This window comes from Ovis canadensis, chromosome 8, assembly GCF_042477335.2.
Source record: "Ovis canadensis isolate MfBH-ARS-UI-01 breed Bighorn chromosome 8, ARS-UI_OviCan_v2, whole genome shotgun sequence".
NCBI classification, from domain to species: Eukaryota; Metazoa; Chordata; class Mammalia; order Artiodactyla; family Bovidae; genus Ovis; species Ovis canadensis.
In genome coordinates, this window is record NC_091252.1 from 12,604,288 (window position 1) to 12,619,112 (window position 14,825).

The 14,825-nt window shown below is 40.3% G+C and overlaps 1 protein-coding gene across 1 annotated transcript in view; it reads right to left on the reverse strand.

Moving 5' to 3' along the window:
- The window catches only part of FILIP1 (filamin A interacting protein 1), a 249,339-nt gene that overhangs the window by 211,934 nt on the left and 22,580 nt on the right, over positions 1-14,825 (reverse strand). The gene's annotated exons all lie outside the window — the stretch shown is intronic.

Here is a 14,825-nt window from a genome sequence, read left to right on the forward strand (position 1 = left end):
TTAAGGTAGTTTTATCGTAAAGGAATGTCTGTAACATAACATCTTTGAAAGGAAAATCTTAGCGTTCTTCTTGAGATCATTCATTCAAAGCAAGAAATGGAGAAGGCTCCAGGAAAACCAGGACTTGAGACACCCCTGGTTGTCCACAGCCTTGTCTGATCATTAACCCTCAAGTCTCCAAGAGTGGTCACTTCTACCCAGAACTCCAAAATGAAGAATGCCTTCAGATATTTTTATTTGCTTTATTCTATGTCAGAAAATAACATGAATCTGTCAAGATTAAGAATCATGAAAAAATGTGTTTAAGGCTATTCTTGGAAATGGCTAATTATCCATGTGGAATGAACAGTAAGGGAGCTAAGAGAAGGAAGGGACACATACACACACACACACACACATACACACACACACCCCATTATTGGCTAACACACGAGAATATTGCCCTGACAAAAAAAAAAAATCTCATCAATATCGATGAAAATGTTGACCCCTTTCCTAAGACGATTTTATCAGTTTAAAGGTATCCTTTCTTTTGACATGGAAACTAAATTTGGACCAAGGAGGCATTTAATATTTTAAGTACTACATACCTGCAGCAAGAGGCTTATATGCTGGAGAACCCTAATGTCTGTCTGGGAAAGGCTGCCACTTTTCACAAGGGGTGTGTGTATCCTTCTTTTTAAAGAAATGACACTCACCTTCAATGTTAGCTGATCCCACACCTCAACCCCTTAGGAAATGTCTCAGCTGTTCCCATGCCATCCACCTCACTAACAGCATTCATCTTCTCTCCCTAATTTATTTAGTACTATTCACATATAAAATTTATTTAGTACTTTTACTACATTTATTTAGTACATATAAACACATTATTTAGTACATATATTTAGTACTAATTCCTTTAGTACTACTTACTACATTATGTAGTACTATTTACTACATATAAAATTTATTTAGTACTATTCACATAAAAAAAGCAGAGACATTAGTTTGCCAACAAAGGTCCCTATAGTCAAAGCTATGGTTTTTCCAGTAGTCATGTAATGTGAGAGTTGGACCATAAAGAAGACTAGACACTGAAGAATTGATGCTTTTGAACTGTGGTGTTGGAGAAGACTCGGGAGTCCCTTGGACTGCAAGGAGATTAAACCAGTCAATCCTAAAGGAAATCGATCCTAACTATTCATTGGAGGGACTGATGCTGAAGTTGAAGTTCTAATAATTTGGCCACCTGATGCAAAGAACCGACTCACTGGAAAAGACTCTGATGCTGGGAAAGATTGAAGGCAGGAGGAGAAGGGGATGACAGAGGATGAGATGATTGGATGGCTTCACCAACTCAATGGAGAGGAGTTTGAGCAAGCTCTGGGAGATGGTGAAGGGCAGGGAAACCTGGCATGCTGCAATCCATGGGGTCACAAAGAGTCAGACACAACTGAGCAACTGAACAACAACAATGTATAAAATTACGTTTGTTCAGATTCTTAGTACTTCTGGGTCTGGGCCAACCTTGATTTTTTTAAAAAGACTTCTATTAAGATGAAAGCATTCTTATCAACTATACTACAATGGAAAAAAAAAGATGAAAGCATTCTTACAAGAAATTAACTTCCAGAACGCTAATGGATCTTTCAGAGATAATCTATCCACAGTCCTCTAATAGGAAATGGAAGTGTGCAACAGGGCTATGAGACCGTTTAGAACCACTAGGAGAACTTTGTGAAACATTACAAAGGGGTGGGCTGCCGGGGTCCAGCCCCGGTGGATCCAGGGTGATTCGAAGGTGGGGACGGAGTCGGCGTCTTTGGAAAAATACATATTTAATCACAGATAGAGAGAGATTAGAAATGGATAGTGTAGTAGGAAGATTAGTGGAGAAAAAGAGGCTGAATAACTTGGATTACGTGGAATAGCATCCATGCTCCAGATGGAAATTCAGCCAGAAAAACGGGAGCAAGAAAGAAGCGACATGGGGGAATCAGTCTTTCCGGAAACTGATCCGATTTCTTTATTTTTGGGTTTGCTTATATACCTTTTGTTACACATAGGGATGAATACAGAGTCACGTGGGGGTCAGCAGTCCTGACCTTTATCAAAATCAGGTGCTTCACATAAATGTATAAAAAAAAAAGGTCTTAGGAATATTACATCATCTTCTGGCCATGAGTGAGACCTGCTTACATTTTATGATCCTTTCTTTCTGATAACCAAAAAAAACTTATTTCTTCCAAGGGTGTTTTTTCTTAAACCAGGCACCACCCTCCAAATAAAGTTACATTCCTATAGGGTGAGGGTGTAGTGAGTTACAATCAAGAAAGGAATTTATTCAACCCAAGGTTAACATGATTAGTCTTAAAGGTTAATACTTATTTCTCCTATATGCTTAAAGGTTAATACTTATTTCTTCCTATATGCTAGTTATATTCATTATAAGGGTAGGGAACATGGAGATTTAGCAGCAAACATCAACCCAACAAATGAAAATCCTTTCACCAATGCTCCCCTTAAGATCTATTTAGTCTTAAGATATGATAAAGTTACATTCTTACACAGCAAGGACACAGTGATATATAACAAAGTACAGTGATCTATTACAAAAGAGAAAATCCATTAACTCAAAAAGTCTAGTATTGCTAACATCAAAAACTACCATATTTCCTTTGCTATATTCCAAATACATTGATTAATATATTCCCAGGTGCCTAAGGATATGGAGGCCTGGCGGCAATCATTGACTCAACAAGAAGAGAAAGTCCTACGCTAATTAAGACTCTCAAAATACTCCAAAACTCTCTGTGCTGTTTATGGTTGAGAGGTAGTAAACAGTCATGTGCCTAGTGGCGGCAGTAAGGATAATCCTGTCACACAAGCTAGTCTGTCAGCAGAGAGGTTTGACCTGAGACATCCTTGTCCCACCCAGAGCAGGGAATTAGCAGCAATTATTGACACAACAAATGAAGAGACCCTTCACCAATATAATTCCTAACCAACTATACTAATAATTTTAACTCCCCAAAATAATTTGCCTTTAGTAAGTCTAAAACATCTTGTGCCTCTCAGGTTGGGAGGCTGCAAGCAATCACATGTGGCTGGACAAACCTATACAGGTGGGCTAGATAACCTTCAGAGGAGTCCGTAAGCTGAAACACTCCTGTCACGCCCAAGAATTTTTATTGCCTTGGAGCTGCACGTTTACTCCTTCTCCGAGAGAAACGGTTATGGGGGAGAGCCCCCCGTAAAGTCAGAGGTGTAGGTGAGAGCATAAAACAGACTCTGGTTTTGGGGTTAGATGCTCGGGAACAGGGGGTTTCCTGAGGCTTGATCACGCCTTTGCGTATGCCAAGCCTCCTTCCTCATGACCTTTGCCATGGGCGGAATTCCTCACGCTGGCCCCCGGCAGTGGGCTGTGGGGAGATCATTGTTCGAAAAATGCCCACATCCTACACATACCCCACATGCAATAGCCCCCAGCTCCCTAAAGAGGACTTGGCGAATATATATTTCATACCTCCTGGGAGTTCACTTTACCAATTTCCCCAGTCCAAAAGGAAGCAGAGAAGGAAGTTAGCCAAAGTCAAGAAAAACAGGGGCAATAACCCACTTTGCCTTTATGGTCTAGATACTTCCATTATGAGAGGGATATTTATTTCTTCCTTAACTATCCAAACAATTACAGATTTTAGTGGGGTCTTTTTCCTTTTCTTATGAAAACCCAGTCCCCACTGTTGTTCTCTTTAACCTTTGGACTAGCTGTTCATTGCCCCCTGTTAGTTTATTTTTAAAATGTGCTGAGATGCAACAATATAGAGTATTTCATATAATTAGATACTGTTGCTACCTTCAGATCATGTTCTTTAATTATGGTAGCGTGTGTGCTGGTCTGACAGGACTGAAGCAACTTAGCAGCAGCAGCAGTGTGCTGGTCTGACTTGGAACTTCAACATCATCAGTCTCTCTCTCATTTTTCACACAGACAGACTCACTCTCTCTCTCTCTCTCTCTCTCTCTCTCTCTCTCTCTCTCTCTCAAGTGAATCTATTTTGAAGCCTTCCCTCCCACCCCCTGGGAATGATTATTCAGACAAAAGCATTTCCTACATTATCCACAGAGGAAGTAGTGCCATTAGGAACTATTAGAGATTTCTGTTTTGTATACAGTCAACAAGGAACTGATTTTTCAACACATATTGTTAATGTATTACCATTCAGCTGCACTTTTTCCCAGTCTTAAGTGTGAGCATTCTGAGAAGCTCTGATAAACTTACAACTAAAGCTGAATTTCCCAACTTCAAGAATGAATCATGATGAAACTTCTTGATAAGAAGATAGATTAATGTTATCAGTGAGAAAAAAAGCAGATGAAACAAAGGAGTTGGCACATTATGCCTACAACCATTTCTAAAACCAAAATTTACCACATGGTTCATTTTAAGAGGCACAGTGATTTTTAAGTTAAAATTTTATGTTATTTAATATATGCAGTGAAGAGAAAAATAGACCTTGACTTGGAAACAATGTTCAGGGCAACTGAGGGTTGGGAAGTACAGCTCACAAGGGGAGTTTCCAAACATGGCCTGTACCACATATTGGCTGGTTTAAGACTGGAATATAAGCTCCCTGAAAGCACAGAATGTTTCCTGTTTGTTCCTTACTGAATACTCAAACACCTAGAGTCCTATGTTCAATAAATAAGGATGATTGAAAGAGCAAGCGAACATACAAAAGATTAAAGAAAAGATGGAGAAAACTTTAGAGGATATTATCTATAAACTTACAGAAAATGCATTCTGGGTTCTTTGGGCAGAGTTGTGTCATTATGAGCTGCATGTTCAAAGTTGTAGAAAGAAAGACATAAATTAATTATTTCAAAATTTTTAAATTTCAAGGAAAAGTAATAGAATTCAAGATAATAATAAAAATACCCATGCAGAGTTCTAAGCCTACCTAGCATACACAAACCTATTTAAATCTACTAATAACCCAGTGAGGTGGGTATTATTATTACCCCTCATTTTACAGATAAGAAAACTGAGGCATAGAAATATTAAGTAACTTGTCCAAGGTTACATGTTAGTATTTGAACTAGGGAATCTGGTTCCAAAAAGTTGTGGCCTATTCTTATCAGTCACTGAGAGTCAAAACATATAGACTTCTCTATATTGTACCTGAATATATATGCTTCTGAGAAAAAAAAAAATACACGTAAAGCTTCACAGCTTTGAGGCAGATAGAAAAAAATGGCATAATTTCATGATCAGCATAGTAAAATAAAAGTTTATTGGAACTGAAGTCTTGTTGAATACCAGAAAAGAGAAAATTGGACTGAAAAGAAGATAATTGCTTCGAGGGGAAAAAAAAGTCTATTTTTAAGCAAAGGATATGAGCTGTTCAGTATTCTCTCTAAAAACAAACAATGCGTGATGAATGAGTTCACTGCTCAGTGAAATTCTAAAACTGCATTCTAAAAATATAATTCTGGTCTATGATTTGATAAGCTATTGAAAAATGTTTATGAGCTATGCATTCACAACCAAAACTTCTCAAAGACAAGAATAATGGGGATGGAGGGATTATTATACACTAGCTAGTTCTTTGGTATCAAAATGATATTCTGATACATTTGCTATGGTCAGGTTTTACTATTTTCAAACAGTTGCATTTTCTGTTAATCTAGCTATGCTTCTATTTAGATTTTATAAAACTTTAAAAGATATAGTACTGATACATATATTGTAGTATATACATTCATAATAGAATAACTACTTTGTCCCACTTACAAATAAAATAGTGTCACACCTACATATATTCGTAAAATTATTCAACTAAATTATTTTCCCAATAGCTTCAGAAAAAAAGAGAGGCAAGACTAAGTTCTAAAAGTTACAAGATAATATTTTTGCACTGGATGAAGCACAGGCTGGAATCAACATTGCTGGGAGAAATAGCAATAACCTCAGATATGCAGATGACACCACCCTTATGGCAGAAAGTGAAGAGGAACTAAAGAGCCTCTGGATGAAAGGAGAGAGAAGAAGCTGGCTTAAAATTCAGTATTCAAAAAACTAAGATCATGGCATCTGGTTCCATCACTTCATGGCAAATAGATGGGGAAACAATTAAAACAATGACAGACTTTATTTTCTCGGGCTCGAAAATCACTGCAGATGGTTACTGCAGCTGTGAAATTAAAAGATGCTGGCTCCTTGGAAGAAAAGCTATGACCAACCTAGACAGCATATTAAAAAGCAGAGACATTACTTTGCTGACAAAGGTCTGTCTAGTCAAAGCTATGGTTTTTCCAGTAGTCATGTATGGATGTGAGAGTTGAACCATAAAGAAGGCTAAGTGCCAAAGAACTGATGCTTTGAATTCTGGTGTTGGAGAAGACTCTTGAGAGTCCTTTGGACTGCAAGGACATCAAACCAGTCCATCCTAAAGGAAATCAGTCCTGAATAGTCATTGGAAGGACTGATGCTGAAGCAGAAGCTCCAATACTTTGGCCACCTGATGTGAAGAACTGACTCACTGGAAAAGCCCCTGATGCTGGGAAAGATCGAAGGCAGGAGGAGAAGGGGACGACAGAGGATGAGATGGTTGGATGGCATCACCGACTCGCGGACATGAGTTTGAGCAAGCTTTGGTAGTTTGTGACGGACAGGGAAGCCTGGCATGCTGTGGTCCATGGGGTCGCAAGGAGTCGGACATGACTGAGCAACTGAACTGAACTGAGCAAAGTAAGCAGTTTACATGCATGTATTAGACACTAAAATCCCTACTTCCCTGTTTATGTGCTTGAAAGTAGGTTAGTAGAACTTAACCCTGAGAATTACTACGGGACCATATTCTGCATATGCATACAGTTCGCAAGCATCTTATTTTTTTGACAAGGTCAGATAGCATTTGCCTGAGTGTATTTCCTTCTTCTTTGCCTATTCTAGAGTCATCCCCCACTGTTGCTCAATACTCTAAATCTCAGTTGTAATGAATAAATTTTAACAAATTTTTTTAAACAGAATTTCCTCTCCAAGAAATAGACAGAATAGGAAAACCAGTGATTGAGGGCAACAAAGCCATGCAGAATAATGCACTTTTCTCCATAAAGCTTATGGGTTTTTATATATACACACTTTATAGATAATTGTAGTTAACTGGAAAAAAAAAAAAAAAGAAAGCACAGTAGTTAAGATCTCTGACTCTGGAGTCAGGCAAAGCTAGTTTGAATTAAGACTACACTGCTTTATTACCTGTGTGAACTTAGTGAATTATTTTATTTTACACAAGCCTCCTTTTCCCATTCTATAAGATTAATAAAAGAAGTTAAGACTGTTCACAATAAGCAAACACTGCTGCTGCTGCTGCTGCTGCTAAGTCACTTCAGTCGTGTCCGACTCTGTGCGACCCCATAGACAGCAGTCCATGAGGCTCCCCCGTCCCTGGGATTCTCCAGGCAAGAACACTGGAGTGGGCTGCCATTTCCTTCTCCAATGCATGAAAGTGAAAAGTGAAAGTGAAGTCGCTCAGTCGTGTCTGACTCTTAGCGACCCCATGGACTACGGCCCACCAGGCTCCTCTGTCCATGGGATTTTCCAGGCAAGAGTGCTGGATTGGGTGCCATTGCCTTCTCCAAAGCAAACACTAGAAAGTCTCTAAATGCTTTCCACAATGGAATGGTTACCTTGTGGCACAGTTGCACAACAGCATGCTATACAGTAATGAGGAGGAACATGTAAAATTACAGAGAAATCACTTGAGCAAAATGTTACGTGAAAGGAGCCAGACCCCAAATAGGAAGTGCCCTGTGTGAGCCCATACATACAAGTTCAAAGACAGGAGCTGGAATGCGAGATAGTAGTTACCCGTGGGTGGTGGGGACACAGCTGGAAATGGACAGGGGGACTTCTATAGCACCGCTGATGTTCTAGATGTACCAATACGTTCAATTTGCAAAAACTTTAAGCTGTACACGTATGATTTTTGTATTTTTTGTCTGAATTTAGTAAAAAAAAATTTAAAAATTTAAAATAATTTTAACTATATAATTCCTAAAAGTTCAGATTGAAATATTTACAGATAAAATAAAATGATATCTAGAATTTCCTGCAAAACAACGCAGCGTGAGGGAAGGAAAAGAAGTGGGGAGAGGCTAATGAAACAAGGCTGGCCATAATCTGACAGTTATTGAACTGTGTAATGGGTATTCATCACAGCATTCTCTCTACTCTCACACTTAAGTTTAGTATAATAAAATGTCTTCAAAATGGTGCTTAAATGCTAGTTATTCTTTTCATTATTAATATTAATATGACTGTCATCTTAAAATATCTCCGCGAACTGAACGCTTTGGACCCAAGTGAGTCTTTACTTGGAAAACACATGGAATTCCCCTGATGTCATGAGCTAACTAAGAAGACAACTGGATTAATATTAAAGACACACTATTAGGGACTGAGATCAAAAGTTGAAAGAGAAAAGAGCAAGGAAAGTAAAAAAAGTCCTGCCTGAGGCAAATTAGTCCTTAAACCACTGGGGAAACAGGCTTCATTCTTGCTTTCATCAACATAGGGATTTGCCTATCTGATAATGAAAGAGAAAACTGTGAAGAAAGTAAGATGTCTAGGCTTTAAAAGCTGTAGGCCAATAGACATGGTTACTCACAGGAAATTTCATTACAAGGGTGAAAGACTCAGGGTGAACAATGCTCAGAAATACTTAAAATCGATATCCATTTATAGCTGAGCAGGCCCTCATGTGCATAATATTTGCATTCTTTACCCCTTTCATCTGAAAATGTGGTAATAATTCATCTGGGAGAGCTGGAACAAACAATCAGGGATAGGAAAGTGTTTTGAAATGATAAAATAACTAAAACTTTTGTACCTCAAAGCTTTCCTTTTAGATACCTACCTTGATGACTATGAGGTAAGTCAACCATATGATGAAATTATGAAGAAAGTTCTTTAAATGCCTAGTATCAAATAAATATAAAAATCTGAATCTACAGAATGTAGAAATCAAAATCACTAGGTAGAGTGAGATCATAAAAAAGAAAATGAAAATCCTAAAGCAATTGTTTTTTAAGGCAAACTTAACTCTATACCTTAATTATACATTCCTTGGTTATCCCTCAGTCACGTCTGACTCTTTGCAGCCCCATAGGCTATACAGTCCACAGAATTCTCCAGGTCAGAATACTGGAGTGAGAAGCCTTTCCCTTCTCCAGGGGATCTTCCCAACCCAGGTATCAAACCCAGGTCTCCCGCTTCGCAGGCGGATTATTTACCAGCTGAGCCACAGAAAAGTCCAAGAATACTGGAGTGGGTAGCATTTCCCTTCTTCAGTGGATCTTCCGACCCAGGAATTGAACCAGGGTCTCCTGCATTGCAGACGGATTCTTTACCAACTGAACTATCAGGAAAGCCCAATTATAAATTCCTTGTAGAATTTTTAGCCATAAAAATAACATTGCAGAAGAATATTATTTAATGAATCAGAAAGAAATTCCCCAAAATTTAAGTGAAAACAACAGATAATAAAATAGCATTAATGAATTATTATATTATCACATGGCAGTAGATATATTGAAAATAAGTATGATATAGATATAAATATTCCCTCTCAAACCATGACATGTATTTCTACAGAAGTACATACATATTATGTATATATGTGTATGTATATTTATATCCGAAATACATAAATGACAATAATTGTAATCACCTTTTCCTACATTTTTTATTTTTTAATTGGTGTTTTGTTTTCACAGTAAAAAAATAAAATTACTTAAAATCATTTTTCATTGGTGATTTTCCAGTATTTTGCTGAGGTGGGACTTGAAGACCTATGTTTGGTATGACTTGCCTTTCATGTTACTATTCAGGATTTCAATAAACCAGCCCTAGAATAACGTAATGATTGAACAAAAGAACACAGCTGACTTTTGCCTGGTGTGGGTCTGGCATTCATTAATTGAGTTCCTTTCAATATTTGCTCACAAATAAGGAAAAGAAAAAGGTAATATTTTCATGATTCTCCAAAATGAACTACAGTTGCTTTGCGTGCTTTTTCTACTTTATTATCCTCACAAATGTCTTCATTCTTCATACCATTACATCATTCCGTTTGCTTCTCTAACTTTCTCCCATGACATTTTCCCTCTGAGCCATAGATTGTGTCTGGGCTCTGCCTGGACATTCTGCATGGTGCCAGGAGGAAATATTTTCAGTTTTGGGGCTTACCTGAGCAAAGGTTCCAGCCATTGCGCTGCCATAGACTGAGGGTGACTGGGGACAGAGAAACACTTTTTGCTCTTCCCCAGCAATGTCTGGAATATGACATCACTATCTGAATATGTCTCATGGTAGACAGAGCCCTGGGAAAAAGGACAATTTGCTCTGACTTCAGCTAGTGAATGATGTTTTTTAAGTGACTTAATCCCTCGAAGCCTGTCTCTTCCATGGGCAAGTGGAGATAATGGAGTTTCATCTGCACACCCCACCACCGCTTGGTACCCTCCACCACTGTGCCAGTCACATCACACAAGCTAACGGTGACCCAGTGCCCTAAGAGTGGGCACGGAGCGCAAGCGGGAACAGGGGCTCGCCGCCGTCTATTCCCACTACCTAAAAGCATTTTCATTGCCTGAAATCACTTTTGTTAACTAAAATGTGTTCCTTGTTAGAAGCTTTGTTTCTAACATAAACATCTTCTTTACAAAACATAATTTACTGCCTAGGGTTTTCTGTAACTTTCTAAACTGTTGCCATGTAAAAATAGGAAATCAGGAATGTTTGTTTTTCAAAACTGTTGATCAAATTAGTTGTAGCCTTGCTTAAGGGGAGGAAAAAAAAAAGTTACAGTTTCCAGGCCAAATTTTGCTCCTTTATGCCAACAAATAGTATTCTAATCCTCTGTCTGCATGTGCTTAGAAATCTTGTCATCTGTAAAGCAGGTGCATTTGCATGTACATTTGACTGACAGCCTTTGTCAGAAAATGAATGCATGCATTATGGAAGCGGTGGACGTAAGCCACACACCCGATCTCTGCACCTCCAGATGTTTTCAGATTGTAAACAACTAGAGGGAATGAGAGGACAGGCTTTGAAGAGGGAGCTGACAGTGAGTGGTGGCAGACCCATAGCTCATCTCGGTGCCAGTTCAGACCTGGGGGCAAGAAGGCTGGTCCAAACGAGACCAGCCTCCTCAAGAACACATGGCCTCTATATTTGCCTTTGTGGACTTCGATCATCGTTTGCTATAGAGCTTATGTAATAATCAAATGGGGAGCATTTACTCTGTGTGAGGCATTTCCTTTGTGTGATGGTTTTCGGTTGAAAGCCTTCCCGTCCTCCTCCCCACCCCCCAACGGGACATTTGGCAACATCTGGAGACATTTTTGGTTGTCACAACTGAGGAATGTTACTGGCATCCAGTGGGCAGAGGCCAGGGATGCTGCTAAATACCCTACAATGCACAGGACAGCTGCCCAAAGCCAAGAATTATCCAGCCAGAGTGTCAATAGTACCCGGGTTGAAAAACCCAGCAAGCAGTAGAGGATTAAAGACAAGGATACAGAATGAACTGCCTTCAAGACCTTAGAGTCTGGCAATGACGATGAGGCAATATACAGCAAAATAGGCAAAGCAAGAAGGGTTATAAAAACTAGACAGAAAGACTACTTCAAACTTCAGGGGTCAGAGGAAACTTTGAAAAAATAAAACTGTAAATATCCATCTTAACATTCCGATAATAACTAAACATAAAAAAGTTGCTTATTTTTATAATTCTGTTTTCTGTAAGGATAAGTTAACCACCAAATACTTGGAGAAAATATGCCCTCTGTCCCTGAAACTGAGCTTCCCTGGTGGCTCATACGGTAAAAGCATCTGCTTACAAGGTGGGGGACCCTGGTTCGATCCCTGGGTCAGGAAGATTCTCTGGAGAAGGAAATGGCAATCCACTCCAGTACTCTTGCCTGGAAAATTCCACAGATGGAGGAGCCTCATAGGCTACAGTCTGGGGGGGTTGCAAAGAGTTGGTCATGACTGAGTGACTTCACTTTATCCCTGAAACTACATTAAATTCCCTGGAAAAATGAGTAAAACAGAGTCACCATTCTCTGGCGCTCAGAGTAGAGTTACATCTCCAAATGCATGTTAACATTATCAAGATCCATTTCTCCAAAGATATCATGAGAGCAAATTACGTACAAACACCGTGTGTAGCACAAAACTTAAGCAGGCAATGTTCCTTCCCTTGTAGAACATATTATCTCTTGTGGGGAAGAGACAGAAATCAAACTAGCAAATGAATGATTTCAGTGTGTGCCTTCTGTTTCTAAAAATATTAGACTATCCTCCAAAAATCCTGAAAATCTCCTCCAACAAAGCACCTAGAAATGCTAGCTAAAATATCACTAGCGATCTTTTTGAAAACCAGCTGAACATGAAAGGAACCATGGGAAACCAGTAAGTGCCAAAAACAAAGAGGGAAATGAAATCAAGAACAGGGAATGTAAACTGACAATGAGACCCCTGGGGTTTGAGAAGGGGGGTGTATTAGTCTCAAAAACCAAGAGATCTTTTTTACTGAAATAGGATATGAAGCCCCAGATCTCTGAGATTAAGATCTGGAAGTGAGACCCATGAATAAAGCTAGGACACTTGAACTTCAAAAAGAAAGATAAAAAGAAAATAGCAGACATAGGGAAATAAGAAGGAAGCTTATCCATCTTGGCCTGGGCTGGACAAGGGGAAAAAATAGCCCGTGCTGAGAGTTCATTACCATAAACCAGGTTTAGGTAGGTTTGATGAGCAAATGTATATCACTCAGGTTATCTGAGAAACCCCAATCCAAGAGGTCACTGTAAGAAGTTCCAGATTGGTGATCCCCGCTGATTATCTGTCCATCCATGCAGCCCACCCTTGGGGCCAGCTACATACGTCCCTGCAGGGCTTGTCACAGAACATGGTCAGCACTATGTTGCCCCACCTCGCGTGCTTCCCATCCTTCCTCCTTCCTCTCATCTCTTAATCTCACTGCCCAGGAATGATACCTAGCAAGTACAGCTTCATATAGTCCTCATCTTGGGTCTTGCTTTCCAGGTGGCTGTCCAGTTGCTAAGTCGTGTCTGACTCTTCATGACCTCATGGCCTGCAGCATGCCAGGCTTCACTATCTCCTAGAGTCTGCTCAAACTCATGAGTGGCTCAAACTCATGAATGGCTCAAACTCATGAATTGGTGATGCCATCCAACCATCTCATCCACTGTTGCCCCCTTCTCCCTCCTGCCCTCAATCTTTCACCTTCATCAGAGGGCTGTTTTGTTCCTCTCCACTTTCTGCCATTAGAGTGGTAACATCTGCATATCTGAGGCTATTGATATTTCTCCCGGAAATCTTGATTCCAGCTTGTGATTCATCCAGCCTGGCATTTCTCATGATATACTCTGTGTAGAATTTAAATAAGTAGGGTGACAATATACAGCCTTGACATACCCCTTTCTCAGTTTTGAACCAGTTCTATTTCGAGTTCTGTTGCTTCTTGATCAGCATACAGGTTTCTCAGGAGGCAGGTAAGGGAGTCTGGTATTCCCATCCTTTAGAAAATTTTCCACAGTTTGTTGTGATCCAAACAGTCAAAGGCTTTAGCGTAATCAGTGAAGCAGAAGTAGATGTTTTCCTGGAATTCCAGGTAACCTGAGCTAAACTGAGGACTCTTGCAAGAGAAGGCTTATTTGAGGAACTGCTGTTTTAACCCGAGACCTGGAGGGTAAGAAGGCCATACGGACTATAGCAGGGAGAAGTAATCCATGTCCAAAGGCTCTCATGTGGACGAAAGCACAGAACCTTCAAGAAACACAAACAAGGCCACAGCAGGACAGAACATAGGAGAGAGGAGGCTGGAAAGCTACACTGAGTCCAGTCATGTAGAACAGAGGTCTCGGGCCTGGATCTGGTTCACAGCTGTGTGTGTGTGCGCGTCTGTGTGTGTGTGTTTGTGTGTGTGCATCTGTGTGTGTGTGTGTCTGTGTGTGTGCGTCTGTGTGTGTGTGTGTCTGTGTGCGTCTGTGCGTCTGTGTGTGCGTCTCTGTGTGTGTCTGTGTGCGTCTGTGCGTCTGTGTGTGTGTCTGTGTGTGTGTGTCTGTGTGTGTGTGTGTGTGTCTGTGTGTGTGTGTCTGTGTGTGTGTCTGTGTGTGTGCATCTGTGTGCGTGCGTCTGTGTGTGTGTGTCTGTGTGTGTGTCTGTGTGTGCGTCTGTGTGTGTGTCTGTGTGTGTGTCTGTGTGTGTGCATCTGTGTGTGTGTGTGTCTGTGTGTGTGTGCGTCTCTCTGTGTGTGTGTGCATCTGTGTGTGTGCGTGTGTCTGTGTGTGTGTCTGTGTGTGTGTCTGTGTGTGTGTGTGTGTCTGTGTGTGTGTGTGTGTGCATCTGTGTGTGTGTGTCTGTGTGAGTGTGTGTCTGTGTGTGTGTCTGTGTGTGTGTGCATCTGTGTGTGCATCTGTGTGTGTGCGTCTGTGTGTGTGTGTCTGTGTGTGTGCGTCTGTGTGTGTCTGTGTGTGTGTGTCTGTGTGTGTGTGTCTGTGTGTGTGTGTGCGTCTGTGTGTGTGTGTCTGTGTGTGTCTGTGTGTGTGTGCGTCTGTGTGTGTGTGTCTGTGTGTGTGCGTCTGTGTGTGTGTGTCTGTGTGTGTGTGTGTCTGTGTGTGTCTGTGTGTGTGTCTGTGTGTGTGTGTGTCTGTGTGTGTGTGTGCGTCTGTGTGTGTGTGTGTGTGTGTGTGTGCGCGCATGCATGTGTGTTTATTAGCTGCCAAAAGTTGAAAATAAGGAGATGTTG